At 52.0% G+C, this 17725-nt stretch overlaps 1 protein-coding gene across 1 annotated transcript in view; it reads left to right on the top strand.

Annotated features, from left to right (window-relative positions):
• Nucleotides 1–17725, top strand: part of LOC139748209 (uncharacterized) — a 160199-nt gene that overhangs the window by 106637 nt on the left and 35837 nt on the right. The window contains exon 4 of the mRNA XM_071661033.1: nucleotides 3976–4004. The gene's annotated coding sequence lies outside the window, so the exon portion shown is untranslated. The remainder of the gene's footprint in view (nucleotides 1–3975; nucleotides 4005–17725) is intronic.

Genomic DNA, 17725 nt, shown 5'->3' with positions numbered 1-17725 from the left:
GGTCAGACGGGCAGTTAGTGACGCTACGTCATGTACACAATAGTTAAGCTAGGTCACACGTGAAGTGGGTCACAGTCCACACGATACAGGGGGATGAAGGGAGGTCACCTGTGATGCAGGGAGGTCACCTGTGATGCAAGGAGGTCACCAGTGATGCAGGGAGGTCACCAAACAACCACGAGAAACCAGCATCTCATTTGCACCATGAGCTGTAGAGCTGAAGTAACACAACAGGCCACACACCAGCAAGATGTAGGGAACGAAGAAAATACTTCTGGAAAGATGAGGATAAAAGTAAGTGTTGGTCACAGATAACAATGACGCGGAGAAAATACCGGCGAAAAGAATGGTTTGTGTCAACTGAAATAGGATATGAGAGGGAGGACGAAGAGTGGTGGTGAGATGTCTCACAGAATAAGCTTACAGGCTGTGAGGCTGTGGTGGTGATGGTGATGATGGTGGTTGTGAGGCTGTGGTAGTGATGGTGGTGGTTGTGATGAGGCTGTGGTAGTGATGGTGGTGGTTGTGATGAGGCTGTGGTAGTGATGGTGGTGGTTGTGGTAGTGATGGTGGTGGTGGTGAGGCAGTGGTAGTGATGGTGGTGGTTGTGAGGTTGTGGTGGTGGTGGTGATGGTGGTTGTGAAACTGTGGTAGTGATGGTGGTTGTGGTGAGGCTGTGGTTGTAATGGTGGTTGTGGTGAGGCTGTGGTGGTGGTTGTGGTGGCGTGGTGGTGACGTCAGCGGTGGTGCTGGGTCCGTCGGGTGTGGGTGTGATGACCGGGTAATGCTACTCAGAGGACCTACCGACGGGAGGATTGTGGTGGTTGTGGCGGTGGTTGTGGTGGGGGGGGAAGGGGCCAGAGGTCAGTGAGGGAGGCGGACCCAGCATGTGGTGGAGGATCACGTATGGAGGAGGAGGGGGTGTGTGGGGCGGGGGAGGAGGGGTTGAGTCCTCGTCGGAGCAGAGGAGGGAAGATCAAGGGTGGATGGGGGGGGCAAGAACTGCCCCCCCTCCCTGACCTCCTCCTCCCCCACTCCCCCCTACTTGGTCAGGTCAGCCAGCTGGGCGGGGTTCCTCAAGCTGCCTTACAGGGTCATGATGGCCGGCTGGGCTGAGTGGTGGGCTAGGTGGGCCTCAGGAGGAGGTGTGTGGTGGGCCGAGCCGTGGGGGCTGGGTGGGCCAGTGGGGGTGCAACAAGGTGAGTATCGTCTCTCATTACTTCTCTCTCGACGCCAGGTCCCTAGGCCTTACCCGGCGGCCTCCCAGACACAGGGGAGGGTCTTCCTTCACGCCAGGGGCGGGGCGGGGATAGACAGACCCCCATCATTCCTCCCCCCCCCCCTCCATATCACCGTGGCGACCCGTCCCTCCTGCGGGAGAGGTGGGAGGGTCGCCTCTCACCGGACACTTGCAAGGCGGAGAACAATGACCTGGTCCAGTTCAGAGGCTCCCGCCACAGCAGGAGAACACCCTCACCTACATCATGCCGTCTACATGTCGTCTCTCGTCTGACGTGAGAGCACTGTGGTGGCGGTGGTGAAGCCGTCGGGGACCGCGCCATCCACCAGGGGGCACGGCGGTGGACCCTGCCTGACGCCACACGAGGCTGGGGTCTGTTGCGACGCCTGAACTCCACCACCAGCAGGAGGGCGTCCTCCGCTCCCTCACCCACCCGCCTCCACTGCTAACAACATCCGATGTGGACGACCGAACCCCCTGTGGTGTCCCAAATGACCCGAACCTGTTTATAACCACACACACACACACACACACACACAACTAGAGGCAGGAGGGAATCATGATGCAAACATGGATCGTCTGGCATAAGGAGGGAGGCAGTGAGACGTGTGATGGGGACGAGATAGACGCAGCTGATCATGCCTCGCACACACACACACACACGCATCTCACCCCCAGACGCCAGAGGGGAACGATTCCCATCAAACCCCCTGAGCACGATGGTACGAACGTGGAGCACGACGGTGCACGACCAAGGTGCGCGACGGTCGTACCGTGCTCAGAGGGGTCGCCCCGTAGGTCGTAGTCAGAGGGTAAGAGAAGAGCGGCGCGTCGAGGGCAGAGTACCAGGAAGTGGTGCAGACCGTGCAGGCAGGCGCGAGTGTTGCATGACACAAGGGATGTAATCTGGAGACACGAGAGGAAGGTGGACCTCCACAGCGACCTCATCATACTGGAAGGTCGGCTCAGACGAAGGGAGGAGGAGGAGGAGGAGGCGGGTAGGGTGGGTGGTTGGAGGAGGTCTTGGAGGATTTCGTAAACCACTTCAGTTCCTTCTTTTAGAAGATGTTATGAATCAGACATATTGTTGTTGTAGTCAGGTGATGGCGAAGAGAAGGAGTTGTGGTGATGATGTTGACAGGTCAGGACCTAAACCTGTGGTGGTGCATCGTGATGCCTTGTCAAACGGATGAGAAATATTGGAGCAGTTCTCATCCGTGAGATGATTTCGCGCAGGTAACCGGGTCACCTGACGGGATGACGAAGGCCCGGGCTCGATCGTGGGCGCGGGTTAGAAGGAGACTGTCTCTCTGGCGGGAGGGTGAGCGCACGTCTGGCCACCCCGCCCTCAGAGCCCCAGATTAAACACTTTCATCTCTTCAGCGGCTCCTTTAACCCACACCACACCACCACACCTCCACACCACCACACCACACAACACCACACCACACACCACACTACACCACACCACACCACACACCACACTACACCACACAACACTACACCACACCACATGTCTCATGCCTCATTCCACCACAGGAAAGCGGCCACCACAGGCTATTGGCACGGGCGCCCCAGTACAGGACTAGTGTCTCTCTCTCTCTCTCTCTCTCTCTCTCTCTCTCTCTCTCTCTCTCTCTCTCTCTCTCTCTCTCTCTCTCTCTCTCTCTCTCTCCCCCACCGAGTCCACACATCGCACGTCGTGCACCACACAACACAACGCGCACATCCACACAGGACAACATCCACCGCCAAACCACTTCTCGCACGGACATGGGCACGAACCATACACCTCCCACAGGTGTCTAGGTGATCAGAGGTCTTAACAGCTCCCCCCTCCCCTTCCCCCCCCCACTCCCCCCAACATGAAGCTGGTATGTAGGAATAACACACACACACACACACACGTGGAGCCGCTGTTCTCAGAGCCAAGCCTTTCGCTGTCGAAGAAAAAGAGGAAAGGAAAAAAAAGAGGCAGTACTAAATATATCTCAAGTGATTATCCTTAATTACCACGGCAGCTCGGCTGAGGCAGTAGGTAGGTTAATGAGACAGAGAGGGAGAGAGAGAGAGAGAGAGAGAGAGAGAGAGAGAGAGAGAGAGAGAGAGAGAGAGAGAGAGAGAGAGAGAGAGAGAGAGAGAGAGAGATGGTCGAGGTAAAGTGCTAGTGTGGGTAATATGAGGTTAAGCCACACTGCTTGCCAGTTTGTAGTGGCTAGCGAGAGAATATGAAAGGCGTCGTCAAGTGTGATCACCAGCACTTACACTTGTAAACATTACTTTACGTAAAGTGACACGATTACTCACGGGTGCCCCCCGGGGTAGGTCGGGGGGGGGGGGTCAGGTCAACTGGGGATAATGGCGTACACTTATTCTGGTCTCTATTTACGTAGGCGCACTTGTAAGTCGGGCGTCGCCGTGAGACGCCTGCAACATATTGGAGTTCTGCTATCCTTGTGGATCAGCATCCCGTTTTCTTGTGTAGATAATAAACATGGGATGCTTTTACCGTGCTCCAGGCCATTAGGTCGTCTGTTACCAGGCTACCTCAGGTCTGGGCCACAGACAGACAGACAGACAGAAAGACAGAGAGATAGACAGGTGGATAGACAGTTATATAGATAGATAGACAGAGGAATGGAGTGGTCGTTGGATATACAGGCAAGGCATGACCCTGTGGACCACAGAGCCAGTCCGAGACAAGACTAATGTATGTCATTTTGTTTTTGTTGCAGATCCTCGAGATAGCGAGATCCCCCCACCGGTAAGTACAGCGGCTGGGGCAGGCCAGGTCCCAGGGATGGGACGCCGGCCGTGGGATGGGATAGTGAAGGATGGAGTCCTGTGTTCTTGTGCTGATAAGAAGATTGGCTGAATGTGTGGAAAGGCATGACACAAGAGTTTAGACTGTGATATATATATATATATATATATATATATATATATATATATATATATATATATATATATATATATATATATATATATATATATATGTGTGTGTGTGTGTGTGTGTGTGTGTGTGTGTGTAGAGAGAGAGAGAGAGAGAGAGAGAGAGAGAGAGAGAGAGAGAGAGAGAGAGAGAGAGAGAGAGAGAGAGAGAGAGAGAGAGAGAGAGAGAGACGGATATTCAAAAGGCTAGAGAGAGGCCACAGTGCACCCTGCCCTGTACAATACTGAGACACGAAGGTAAAGGAAACCTTGACACCAGCTGCTCCTGGTGGTGAGGTGACCACACGGGTCACCAGAGGTCACCAGTGGGTCATGATTACGTCAGTGGGACAGTGACTAGTGAGTCACATTCTGTCACTCTTCGAGGTCTCTCTCTCTCTCTCTCTCTCTCTCTCTCTCTCTCTCTCTCTCTCTCTCTCTCTCTCTCTCTCTCTCTCTCTCTCTCTCTCTCTCTCTCTCTCCACTAATGACCACTCTAATGGCCAGTGACCCTCAGTAATACGATCTTCACTAATCTCCTCCAGCAGATTCATTTTTGTTGCCTAGATGAACTTTGACCCCTCTCCTCCCCAAACCTGTGACCCTGACCTCTCTCCTCCCGCCATATAGATCTTCCACACGTACATCACATGTCACACTTAATGCACTGAGTCACACATCCTTCCACCATTAATGTAAAGAGGCAAACTTTACATTTTGGTATAATGATAATTATAATAATGATAATAAGTAGTAGTAGTAGTAGCAGTCGTAGTAGTAGTAGTAGCAGTAGTAGTAGTAGTAGTAGTAGTAGTTGTACTGGAGGTTAGTGGACAGAAGACAATGGTTGGCCAGGAAAATATATAGTTGAAGAATGGAACAAAGAATTAGTGTAAACATTTGCAAGACGTGTGTGTGTGTTGTGTGTGAGTGAGTGTGTGTGTGTATGTGTGTGTGTGTGTGTGTGTGTGTGTGTGTGTGTGTGTGTGTGTGTGTGTGTGTGTGTGTGTGTGTGTGTGTGTCCCGAGCCTCACTTATGCACCTTACGTCTACTTATGGATGCAAGGGTCAGGCATATATGGGGGCGCTGAGCAGGAGGGCCGTCCAGCACTTGCATCTGGTTAGGGAACTATGTTGGTGAAGGGCGGCAGGAATGATAGGAGCTCGGAAATCTCGAGATAACACTACCAAGGGGCGTAGGGAAAGGGGAGGGTGGTATGAATGTGGTAGGGCTGAGGGCTGAACCCCGACACGGGGATGTCAACGCCGCCTGAACCCCGACACGGGGACGTCATCGCCACCTGAACCCCGACACGGGGACGTCATCGCCACCTGAACCCCGACACGGGGACGTCATCGCCACCTGAACCCCGACACGGGGACGTCATCGCCACCTGAACCCCGACACGGGGACGTCATCGCCACCTGAACCCCGACACGGGGACGTCATCGTCACCTGAACCCCGACATGGGGACGTCATCGTCACCTGAACCCCGACATGGGGACGTCATCGCCACCTGAACCCCGACACGGGGACGTCATCGGGGTTCAGGTTCTGCCACAGGGCTGCAGGCGTCGGGCTGCCAATCAACAGCCCATTACGCGCTCGCTCTGCTCCCTAATTGGCTGGTGGTGACGGCGGGTGGCTGTGATTGGTCGAGGAGGGGAATAATAGTGAAGGGAGGGGGAGGACGAGGGAGGTGATGGTGAAGAAGGTGATGGTGCTGATGTTGGGGCTTCGTAAGGGACTGGTGGTGGTGATGGTGGAGTGTTGGAGAAGACACCCACCGTCTCCTCGCTCACTTCACTTGTTGGTACAACCATCACAAGGGTCGTAGAAACTCAATAGAAAACGTTATGTGTTGGCTCAGCGACAGCTCTGGACAATGGCTGGTCTTTCCACACGTCAGCAGGCACCCCGCACCTACAGCTCGTCGTCAGCAGTCACCCCGCACCTAGAGCTCGTCGTCAGCAGTCACCCAGCACCTACAGCTCGTCGTCAGCAGTCACCCCGCACCTACAGCTCGTCGTCAGCAGTCACCCCGCACCTACAGCTCGTTGTTGTCACCCTCGTCCGTCTAGCAGATGTTGGCGCTACATGGATGTAGTCGACTCCCCTTGCTGGAGCGACTCCTCCCTCAGCCCTTGTGCGCAGACGCAGCAACATATCTCCCACGAGTGTAACAAGAGACACGAGAAAGTGGCTTTAATTACAGTTGACCTTCAGTGCTCCATATACACACACACACACACACACACACACACACACACACACACACACACACACACCCGGTCTTCATTGATCACATGACTCAGACGCGTTTCCTCGCTCGTTCTCAAGTGGGTTGCCCAAGTGTCACACCCAGCTGTCTCCTCAACACCCGGAAAAGAATAACGGCCCGTGTTTTGCCCACTTCAACTGCTTGCTTTACCTCCAGCATTGCGTGACCTTTGACCTTGATTAGTGAGGACGGAGGGGTAGGGGTCAGGTCAAAGGCCATTCCATCGTATTCCAAGGTCGTACGTACGATGGTGGTCGGAGGTGTTTACCTGAAGGCTCGTACGTGGAGTGATGGGCGTCACTCGGGGTAGCATTCCCAGCCGTAGAAAATGGTGTCTGGGGAGACATATGTTCCCTCCTGCCTGCCTGCTAGAGGGCCTTGCTTGACCCAGTGTGTCGCAAGACCTCTGGTGGTGACACCCCTGTTGCTAGGGTACCGCCCTGGAGGTCCATGTCCCTCTCAGGTGAGGTGCCGGATTGTCTCTGTTCATGGTCCTGCTGTAGGAGGATCCTTCCTGCAGGTGTTGGGGGCGTCGGGGTCCTGCTGTAGAAGGATCCCTCCTGCAGGAGTTGGGGGCGTCGGGGTCCTGCTGTAGGAGGATCCTTCCTGCAGGTGTTGGGGGCGTCGGGGTCCTGCTGTAGGAGGATCCCTCCTGCAGGAGTTGGGGGCGTCGGGGACGAAGGCGTTCGTTCCGATCGAATTGATCATCTGTGTCTGATGCTTCTGCCGTTGGTCGATGTATCTCGTGATGGCAAAAGTTTTGGTGTGTGTGGTGTCATTATCGATAATAGGTTTTGGTTACATGTTCGTGTTTACCGGTTAGTGTACGCCTGAGAGACATTTTGAAGTTAAGGCGTAGGTTATAAGGTCAAGACTCCAGCACTCCTGGCTCCTGACCTCCGACCCGCTGACCCTCAGGTAGATGAGTAGTTTGTTGTGATGTGAAGGGTGTCGTGTGTGTGGGGGGGGGGGAGGTGCGAGGTGAGACCACCATAGCCGGCCAGAATGGCAAGGTTACACACCCTGCTCTTGACCTACCCAAGACGCCGGCCCTGGGCCAACATGGTGCAGCCTCCCCGCTCTCTCTCTCTCTCTCTCTCTCTCTCTCTCTCTCTCTCTCTCTCTCTCTCTCTCTCTCTCTCTCTCGTGGACAAACGAGAGTGAAACTTGCTCCCTCTTTCCTATCTTTTTTTTTTATGGTCGGTGGTGACCGGAGACGAAGGGTGAGGGAGGGCATTGTGGTGGTGGTAGTGTGGTCGGGTGTGGTCGTGGTCGGACCCTTGGCCGTGGAACTGGACCATTAGTCGAGAGGCTGGTGACATTTCTCCCCCAACCCCCGCCCTCACCCTTCCTCCCCCAGCAGACGTAGGGGGCCACTTCCCCCAGGTCCTACACCCTGAACCATCATCAGCAACCTTTGGTGACTCAGTCCAGAGGCGTGACCTTTGGTGACTCAGTCGACCATGGGTGACTCAGTCGAACGTGGGTGACTCAGTCGACCATGGTGACTCAGTCGAACGTGGGTGACTCAGTCGACCATGGGTGACTCAGTCAACCATGGATGACTCAGGTGGTCAGCAGCTACCATTACGGGACATCATACCAGAGGCACAATAGAGGCGGTTCTATTGCTTGTTTTAGGCGTACGATAGAAGCACCAACACCACAAACTGTGGCGGTCGCATCTATGCCATGGGTGATGCTTGTGTTTTGCCCCTTTGAAGCGATGTTGCCCAGCTGATAATTCCTATTTCACTAGCTCCTTGTCCTGGAGGGTTTCACCCCTTCCCCCTCACGTTCATGCAGCCCACGAGTGGGGTATGTTTACCTTCTGAAGACAAGTCGATCAACTGTGTCTGGCAATGAATTTTCAAAGCAGCAGCCATTGTAGTCAAAATGTGGCTGTACGTTATCAGGGGCTGAAGTTCACTTTTTCTGGAGAAAGTAATGTGATGAATTGAACTATTGGGAAATGTAATGCCTTTTTTCATTGTATTGCTTAATTAAACTAGTATTCATGGCTAGATGGCCAAGTTAAACTAGTTTTTTCTAAGCACAAAACCCACGCCAACAAGTTTTTATTGACATTTCCACGTACGAAAGATTTTCTTCTATCTTGTCAATTAAGTTTTTTGTCAACAAGTTAAGCTAGTTTTTCGTAACTTATCACGTTAAGCCAGTTTTTTTCGACCACTTCACCGCGTTTATGATGTTGATAAGGTTATTACAGAAACAAAACCTTTTATACTAGATTTCTAGTGATGTATCATAGAATTAAACTGGTTTTGTATCAGTTACCACGTTAAACTGACTCTCTGTTTTAAACTAGTGGTATGCCGAGTATTCTGCATTAAGCGAGGTCTTATGACCATTGAATTCTAAGCGAGTTTTGTAGTGATTCCACATCAAACTAGTTTTGTGGACGATGTCACACAAGTACGTAAGATTTTGTACCGTTGTATGACCACTGTAAAGCGAGTTTCAGGCCCGTATCGACACCAGGCAAAGTTAAATCAGTTTTATGACCATGATAAACGGGTGAACCACCCAATTCAACTTGCCTCCGTGACCATGGCAGGGGTTACGCTCGTTGTATCACTTGGTGGCCGAACTTGTTATCATTTCCTGATAACAGAGATTGAGCATATTGCATGACCAGAGTAAGCTGTCTTCCTGATCCTATGGTACGTCAAGCTTGTATTGTTACGTAATTAAACCAGTTTTCCTAACCATTCAACAGATTAAGCTTATCATACCACCTTACTAAACTAGTTTTTCCTGACCATACTACACGCATAACCGGCCTATAATACCCCAATTAAACTAGTGTTCTTTACCAAAGTACAAATCAAACTTCTCAACCTTCATAGTTAAACTAGTTTTTCTAGCCGCATTATGAACTAAGTTTGTCGTGTTACTAGATCAAACCAGTTTTTCCTAGAGTCATGCTAGATTTATGTTATCTAATTACACTGGTTTGCATGATCAATTAGCGCACCATAATTGTCATATTACCCAGTTAACCTTGTGCTCGTGATTACGATACAGAACTGAACCTGTTGCTGCATTAAACTGGTTTACATGAGCGTTTTGGCCTCGGCTCAGTCATTACACCTCGTTTGATCAAGGTTTTAGGTCAATATTGTCATGGGAGATGTTTGAACAGGAGGGTCATTGTAACATCTCTATGGTCGCTGAGAGAAATCTCTCTCTCTCTCTCTCTCTCTCTCTCTCTCTCTCTCTCTCTCTCTCTCTCTCTCTCTCTCTCTCTCTCTCTCTCTCTCTCTCTCTCTCTCTCTCTCTCACCCGTGGAAGCAGTTCTGGTGATGGCGTGACCCCGCGTGACCTGACGGGGAGTGCGTGTCACAAGGGAAGTGTATGTATGTATGTATGTATGCACGCCTGGCGTCTCTCGTCAGTCGTGCCTGGTGACCTGTGCATGATTGCTGCCCTCAGGGACTCGTCCTGAGTGCCTGCTGGTCTGTCGTTGTCGTGTGGAGTGCTGTCATGCACATAACACCTGAATTACAGTCAGGATACACAGGGTGTTTATGTACTCTTGTGTGGTGGTTAGAAACACCCACGACCCTTGAGCACGACGGGACGACCCTTGAGCACGATGGTACGACTCTTGAGCACGACGGTACGACCCTTGAGCACGACAGTACGACCCTTGAGCACGACGGTACGACCCTTGAGCATGATGGTGCGATCCTTGAGCACGACGGTACGACCCTTGAGCATGATGGTGCGATCCTTGAGCACGACGGTACGACCCTTGAGCATGATGGTGCGATCCTTGAGCACGACGGTACGACCCTTGAGCATGATGGTGCGATCCTTGAGCACGACGGTACGACCCTTGAGCATGATGGTGCGATCCTTGAGCACGACGGTACGACCCTTGAGCATGACGGTGCGATCCTTGAGCACGACGGTACGACCCTTGAGCATGATGGTGCGATCCTTGAGCACGACGGTACGACCCTTGAGCACGACGGTACGACCCTTGAGCACGACGGTACGACCCTTGAGCACGACGGTACGACCCTTGAGCACGACAGTACGACCCTTGAGCACGACTGTACGACCCTTTGAGCGCGCTCAGTGGGCGACTCTTGGGTATAAATGGCCTAGCCTTTGACCCGGCCTTTTAAGAGATACATACGCAGATGATGGTCAGTCAGAGATACTGAGATGAGGACTTGTAGAGATAAGAGAGATATATAAGATCCAACCATCTCTCGAGGTAGAGATACAGGGGCGTCATACAACGGGCATTCGTTGGTACAGTGCGTCATGTAACCTGTACTGTGGTTACATGAACAGCTGGTGTGTGTACTCAGCATGGGCTCTGGTCGGACTCATGAGTCGCTGGATTCATCATGAGTCTGGTATTTCCTTTGTGGTGAGTAAGATGAGTTTCTTTTGCCATGCTTCGACCTCTTAATGCCTCTCTCCCTGCTCGACCTTGATGCCTCTCACTGCTCGTCCTTGATGCCTCTCACTGCTCGACCTTGATGCCTCTCTCACTGCTCGTCCTTGATGCCTCTCTCACTGCTCGACCTTGATGCCTCTCTCACTGCTCGTCCTTGATGCCTCTCTCACTGCTTGACCTTGATGCCTCTCTCACTGCTCGACCTAGATGCCTCTCTCACTGCTCGGCCTTGATGCCTCTCACTCCCTCCCATCAGTCGAACTTCTGAAGCAGGTGGAGGAAGAGGAGGGTGTCTCACTGGATCTCCTAACTGTACACAGACACTGAACACCCTGCGACCGTCTACAGCAGCCCTGGCTACAGTGACGCGCCTACAAGGGCCATTAGGCCTTTGTGGGCCCACTACTGAGCTCCACAAGCCTTTTGCTGTAGTGGCATCTACAACAAAGGCCGCGAGGAGAAGCCTTTTTAAATCCGGATGATGTACTCTACAGCGACGAGTCACGCTGCCTCTGTACATTTACATGTATTTGCATACCAACGTTGATGTTGCAATGGTGAGGTTCTGATGTATGTTTATCGCTACACAATAATGTTATCGGTGTGCCGATTGCAGGGAGTATCGTGTCGAAGGTGTTGCGTGATCGGCAGTGCCTAGCGATGTGACCCCTGGTTGACCTGTAGCTTGACCCCCACAACACGTAAAGTTCAGCATCTGTGCTTAAGATTGATCAACTTAAATCTGTAAATCTCCAAGGTTAGGGGAAGGAGGGTTGCTGCTTAATTTACACGAGTCACTCATGAAAAATAGGTATATTGTCATGATCGGATGAAAAGCCACAGTAATCCCAAACTCCTCGAGTATTATGCGCTCAGAAGTAATCCCATAAATCGCTAAGTTAGCGCTGTAAGCTTAGCGGTAATCCTGTCAAAGCTTGACGGAGAGGAGTCTGTGCCTCGGGGTTTGGAAAATCGGTGTGGAGATGTAGCGAGACCGGCTATACTCCAGCCATCACTACAACAGCGAGTCTGGACAGCGGCTTGTGGTCGTACTCTCTGATTCAGGACAATAGCAACAGAGGAATTAACAGAAGACCTACAGTAGCCAAGTACAGGGACCAGTAATTCGGCATGGCGGCAACAGAGGGCCAACAGTTGGCCACGTACAGGGACCAGTAATTCGGCATGGCGGCAACAGAGGGCCAACAGTTGGCCACGTACAGGGACCAGTAATTCGACATGGTGGCAACAGAGGGCCAACAGTTGGCCACGTACAGGGAACAGTAATTCGACATGGTGGCAACAGAGGGCCAACAGTTGGCCTCATAAGAAGGACCAGTAATTCGGCATGGTGGCAACAGAGGGCCGAAATACTGCCCGGGCCAGCCAGCAACGGCAAAGACGTAACCTTCCACCGGACAGCGAGGGTGACCTCAGATCAGAAGGCAACAGCAACGACCTCCCTGACCACAAGACCCACACCGCCTGCCCCACGCATCGCCTCCCGTTCTCTGTGCCTCCGTGGGGAGGATGTGTCCTGCTTGTGTATACACTCGACGTTGAGAGGTTTAAGGTCTGCTGGAACCACTCTTGTTTGCATGACGCTTTTGTAAGTCGAACGCAACCAGCCAAGTAGTGGTCCATCCTTGAGTCGCTCCTCTCGCCCGCTTCGTACGAAGGCAAGGTCGTTCAATACACGAGTGAGAAATGCAAGACGAAGGGGAGAACCCGCAGCTCCCGGGCCAATCCCCTGCCAGATTGCCAACCCCTCCGCGAGGAGCGACCAATCAGCGCTCTCAAGGGGACCCACTTTCTGCTGGGAAGTACGCCCGGAATGGCCCGTTGGCCGTGACGTCACCCGGGCGACCCCAAAAGGTCAGCGGTGATTGGCGCAAGGCGTGGTGACGTCACGATCCTCCGCTCGACGGGCGCCGCCCGGTGGGCACTTGGTAGTCCAACTTGAAAGTGGATCAAGACAGCAACTAAATAGCTGTTTGTACGTGGGATCGACCGGGTGGGTTTTACATAATTTACCTGCCGCACTTACACCACCACCACCCCTGCCTCATTTACGCCACCCCCAGCCTCATTTACGCCAGATATATACATACGAAGGTAAAATGATTGTGATTGTTCGTGGTTAGTGAGTAAACCGTGGCGTCATGGGAGATCTCTGAGGTGAATATTCTTGTGGTGAATCTGGAGTGTGTCAACACGGTCCTCTGATCTGAATGTATGTCTGTTTGCTTTGATGATTGGTTATATATGTGTGAGATGTTGGATGTGTGACGGGTGATGTGATCCTGGATGTTGGATGTGTGACGGGTGATGTGATCCTGGGTGTTGGATGTGTGACGGGTGATGTGATCCTGGACGTTGGATGTGTGACGGGTGATGTGATCCTGGATGTTGGATGTGTGACGGGTGATGTGATCCTGGACGTTGGATGTGTGACGGGTGATGACATCTCAGACATAATAACATCTGTTGATTGCAGGAGAATCCTTATGTGTCCCACTCAAGAGTTTTGTCTTTATCACGTAGGTCCTGAGGGCTATGTGAGCCACGTTTAGTCCTTAAATCCTACCCTGGATAGTACAGCAATATGTGACAGTACCAGTTTAAAACTGGTCAACTATTGGAAGACGATACCTTGAGCACACGAGTACGATAACGTTAGCCCACGAGTACGATAACGTTAGCTCACGAGTACGATAACCTACGATAACCTGAGTGTTATGACTCGAGTCTTCGCACCGAACATGCTACTGTTATATGTCGTCTTCCTCACACGGTTAGGTGGTCGTTCTGCTGGCGTTAAGTCGTCCCTCTTGAGGGGTTGCGTCACTAGTCTCAGGGGATTAGATCGTCTTAACCCGTGGGGATCAAAGTGATATAAACGAATGAAGTAATGAGGGGGAACTCAAATGTTTTGGTCTGGAGACACACAACTCTACGGGATGCTTGTTCCTTCGTACAGGCCCGAGTTACCTGGTGTTGGACGACGCTCGGTCGGTCCTCACCTGGCCGGACACATCCCGAGTGTTGTGAGCACTTTTACTCTAAGGTGTACTGTGCACTCTAAGTTGTATTATACACTCTGAGGTGTGCTTTGCACTCTGAGGTGTACTGTGCACTCTGAGGTGTACTGTACACTCTGGGATGTACTGAGGTGTACTGTACTGTTTCTGGGGTTGGAAGGTAGCTCTTGTAAATGCTGTCCATCATCATTGTCACACAAGAATATCACTGTACGCTGTGAGATACCCAGCATCTTTTAAATGTCTGGTACCCCCGGAAATAGTCAGCATTCCTGAGAATACCCAGCTCCCCAGAGATGCCCAGCGTCCTGTGCATGATCCAGCATCACCCCCCTGAGAAATCCAGGAACGTCCTGAAACCCTTTTACCCCGTGAAACCTCCATCCTACCCTGGAGAGGCCCATGAGAACCCTCGTCACCGTAGGCTCCCTGACCAGCAGCTCTGCTAGAGGGAGACAGCCAGCGTGAACGCCCTCCAGCGAGGACCTCAAGAAGACGCTCTTCCAGCATGGTCCAGGAAGGACGTCTTCCACCATGGTTTAGAGAAAGACGTCTTCCAGCGTGCTCCTGAGGAGGACCTCTTCCAGCGTAATCCAGAGGAGGACGTCTTCCAGCATGCTCCTGAGGAGGACCTCTTCCAGCGTAGTCCAGAGGAGGACGTCTTCCAGCGTGCTCCTGAGGAGCACCTCTTCCAGCGTAATACAGAGGAGGACGTCTTTCAGCGTGCTCCTGAGGAGGACCTCTTCCTGCGTAGTCCAGAGGAGGACGTCTTCCAGCGTGCTCCTGAGGAGCACCTCTTCCAGCGTAGTCCAGAGGAGGACGTCTTCCAGCGTGCTCCTGAGGAGGACCTCTTCCAGCGTAATCCAGAGGAGGACGTCTTCCAGCGTGCTCCTGAGGAGGACCTCTTCCAGCGTAATCCAGAGGAGGACGTTTTCCAGCGTGCTCCTGAGGAGGACCTCTTCCAGCGTAATACAGAGGAGGACGTCTTCCAGCTTGCTCCTGAGGAGGACCTCTTCCAGCGTGCTCCTGAGGAGGACCTCTTCCAGCGTAGTCCAGAGGAGGACGTCTCACAGCGTAGTCCAGAGGAGAAAGTCTTCCAGCGTGCTCCTGAGGAGGACCTCTTCCTGCGTAGTCCAGAGGAGGACGTCTTCCAGCGTGCTCCTGAGGAGGACGTCTTCCAGCAAGCTTCGAATACGAAAGGAAACCCTCGTCACCTGTGCAGTGGACTCAGTTCTTTCTGGGTTCACCTTATACATTAAACGTTGAGACTTGCATGATCCGCATGGATAACGGAAGCAACACCAAACCTCACATTTATTTTCCCTTTACGATATTTTTTTCGTATTTCTCCGCCTCTTTGCCTTTCCAGTTTCCAGTCGTTATCTCTCTGGCTCCCCAATGTTTCCAGTTCCTTATCGTTCCTCTGATCCAGACCCTAGCTACGTCAGGCCGTGCTTCTCGCTACACTACACCCAAACAGCTTTCTTTTCTTCTTTTTTTTTCATTTTACTTGTTTCGAAACAGACCTTAAAATTGTGAGGAGTCAAAGGTGATGCAGGAGGTCAGAGGTCACGACTTCCAATTCCTGGAATTAAAGTCCACGGAAATTATTACTTTAATTTCACTGCTTGGTATAAATGTGTGTGTGTGTGTGTGTGTGTGTGTGTGTGTGTGTGTGTGTGTGTGTGTGTGTGTGTGTGTGTGTGTGTGTTGGACCATTAGTTAATTTGTAAATTCTCATCCACAGTATATTAATATGTGTTATTACCTATTTTTTTTTATCATACGAGGACGGAAGATTTCTACATTCACGGGGAGCCCCATCTCTTAAGCTTCCTCTAGTCAAACAGCTCAGAACGATTGTCTACTTTATCTGTCTCATAACTGTTGTTATCGGCACAACCTTCCCGCCCAACACTGACATGTTCTTCCCAAAGATAGATATATATATATATCCCCCCCCCCCCACCAGCGGCCAGTAAGTTATGGCCTGCCAAGGTTATGGATGAGTTATTGACGACTGTGTGGATGGGGGTTAGTCATCGTGCGTTTACCAACTTTGTGTGGGGGGTTAGTCATCGTGCGTCCGCCAACTTTGTGCGGGGGTTTAGTCATTGTGCGCCTGCCAGCTTTGTGTGTGGGGGTTAGTCATCGTGCGTCCGTCAACTTTGTGTGGGGGTGTTAGTTATCGTGCGTCTGCCAACTTTGTGTGTGGGGGTTAGTCATCGGGCGTCCGCCAGCTTTGTGTGGTGGTTTAGTCATCGTGCGTCTGCCAACTTTGTTTGGGGTGGTTAGTCATCGTGCGTCTGCCAACTTCCCTAATGTGTCGATGAAAGAAATATAGTTTTATTATGTTGTAGATGAAAGAAAAATCGTGGCAAGTCTGTGCATCATGTGAGGAAACTCAATGAACTGGAAATACCTGTTGAAGAATTCTGGTGAAGGAAAGGGGCGACCCTGGCGTGTGTGCTTCAGCAAGCGCTCACCTCTGCACGACTCTGGTTCAGATGCAGCGGTGGAAATACTGCTGCGTCCGGATAACTGCAGTGCCCAGTCTGCGGTGACAACAGTGACCAGTCTAGGGTCACAACAGTGACCAGTCTAGGGTCACAACAGTGACCAGTCTAGGGTCACAACAGTGACCAGTCTAGGGTCACAACAGTGACCAGTCTAGGGTCACAACAGTGACCAGTCTAGGGTCACAACAGTGACCAGTCTAGGGTCACAACAGTGACCAGTCTAGGATCACAACAGTGACCAGTCCAGGGTCACAACAGTGACCAGTCTAGGGTCACAACAGTGACCAGTCTAGGGTCACAACAGTGAACAATGTGGGGTCACAACAGTGACCAGTCTAGGGTCACAGACCCAAACTGTGACCAGCAAGTCAGGCCGGCGTGGCCAGATGGCGCAGTCCAGCCACGCGAAATTAATGATCGCTCGAGAATTTTTGCTCAGACGAGCACGACGCGAGGCCGGGATCTCTCCCTTTACCTCGCGAGGCCAGACCATCAACCCCGAGAGGCTGGGTCTCTCTCCCTTTACCTCTGCGAGGCCGGACCTCCCCACCCAGGTGTACAAACTCCCCACTGGGACGAGTGAACCCCCCCCACATCACGATCTCAGTACCTCCCCGGTTCATGGATCGTTTCAGACGAACGTTCTTTGGGCCGCCTTGCACACGTACCGTTCGTGCCAGTCGTTGGATTCCGTGACATTCGTGTGAGAAGCAGGCCCGACGCCACCAAAGGCTCATCCGGAAGAGAAAACGTGAAAAAATGCCAGCGGCACTTCGAGCGTGGGAGATGTATTGCACCTCGCGAATTAATGGACATTTTTTTTTTTCTATCAAAAGAGGAAATAGATCAGGGTAGGTGTGATTAATAACAGGGAGGGAGGTGGTGTTGAAGTGTATAGGTCCTTGACATCTATTGCCTCCGGGCGCTACAGGGAGATTAATCATCTAATTTGCATAATTAGAGGAAACTGTTTGAAGGGATGAGGTCGTCTGCCTCTCAGTGGCTGGATCTGCTTCTGCGCTGAGCTGGGCCGTCAATACGACATATGAAGGTACATGATTACCATCGTATGCAAATGAGTATATGCGCGCGTGCATGCACGTGTGCACATTCATGCACGGTATACCTACCTCTGTGTGCATGCAGACGTGTCTGTGCGTATGTACGGGCTCTCTCTCTCTCTCTCTCTCTCTCTCTCTCTCTCTCTCTCTCTCTCTCTCTCTCTCTCTCTCTCTCTCTCTCTCTCTCTCTGAAGCAAGAGAGAGATAGAGAT

The sequence above is a fragment of the Panulirus ornatus genome, chromosome 73 (assembly GCF_036320965.1).
Source record: "Panulirus ornatus isolate Po-2019 chromosome 73, ASM3632096v1, whole genome shotgun sequence".
Classification (NCBI taxonomy): Eukaryota; Metazoa; Arthropoda; class Malacostraca; order Decapoda; family Palinuridae; genus Panulirus; species Panulirus ornatus.
The sequence above is the reverse complement of the archived record's forward strand: the minus strand, read 5'-3'. Positions and strand labels throughout refer to the sequence as shown.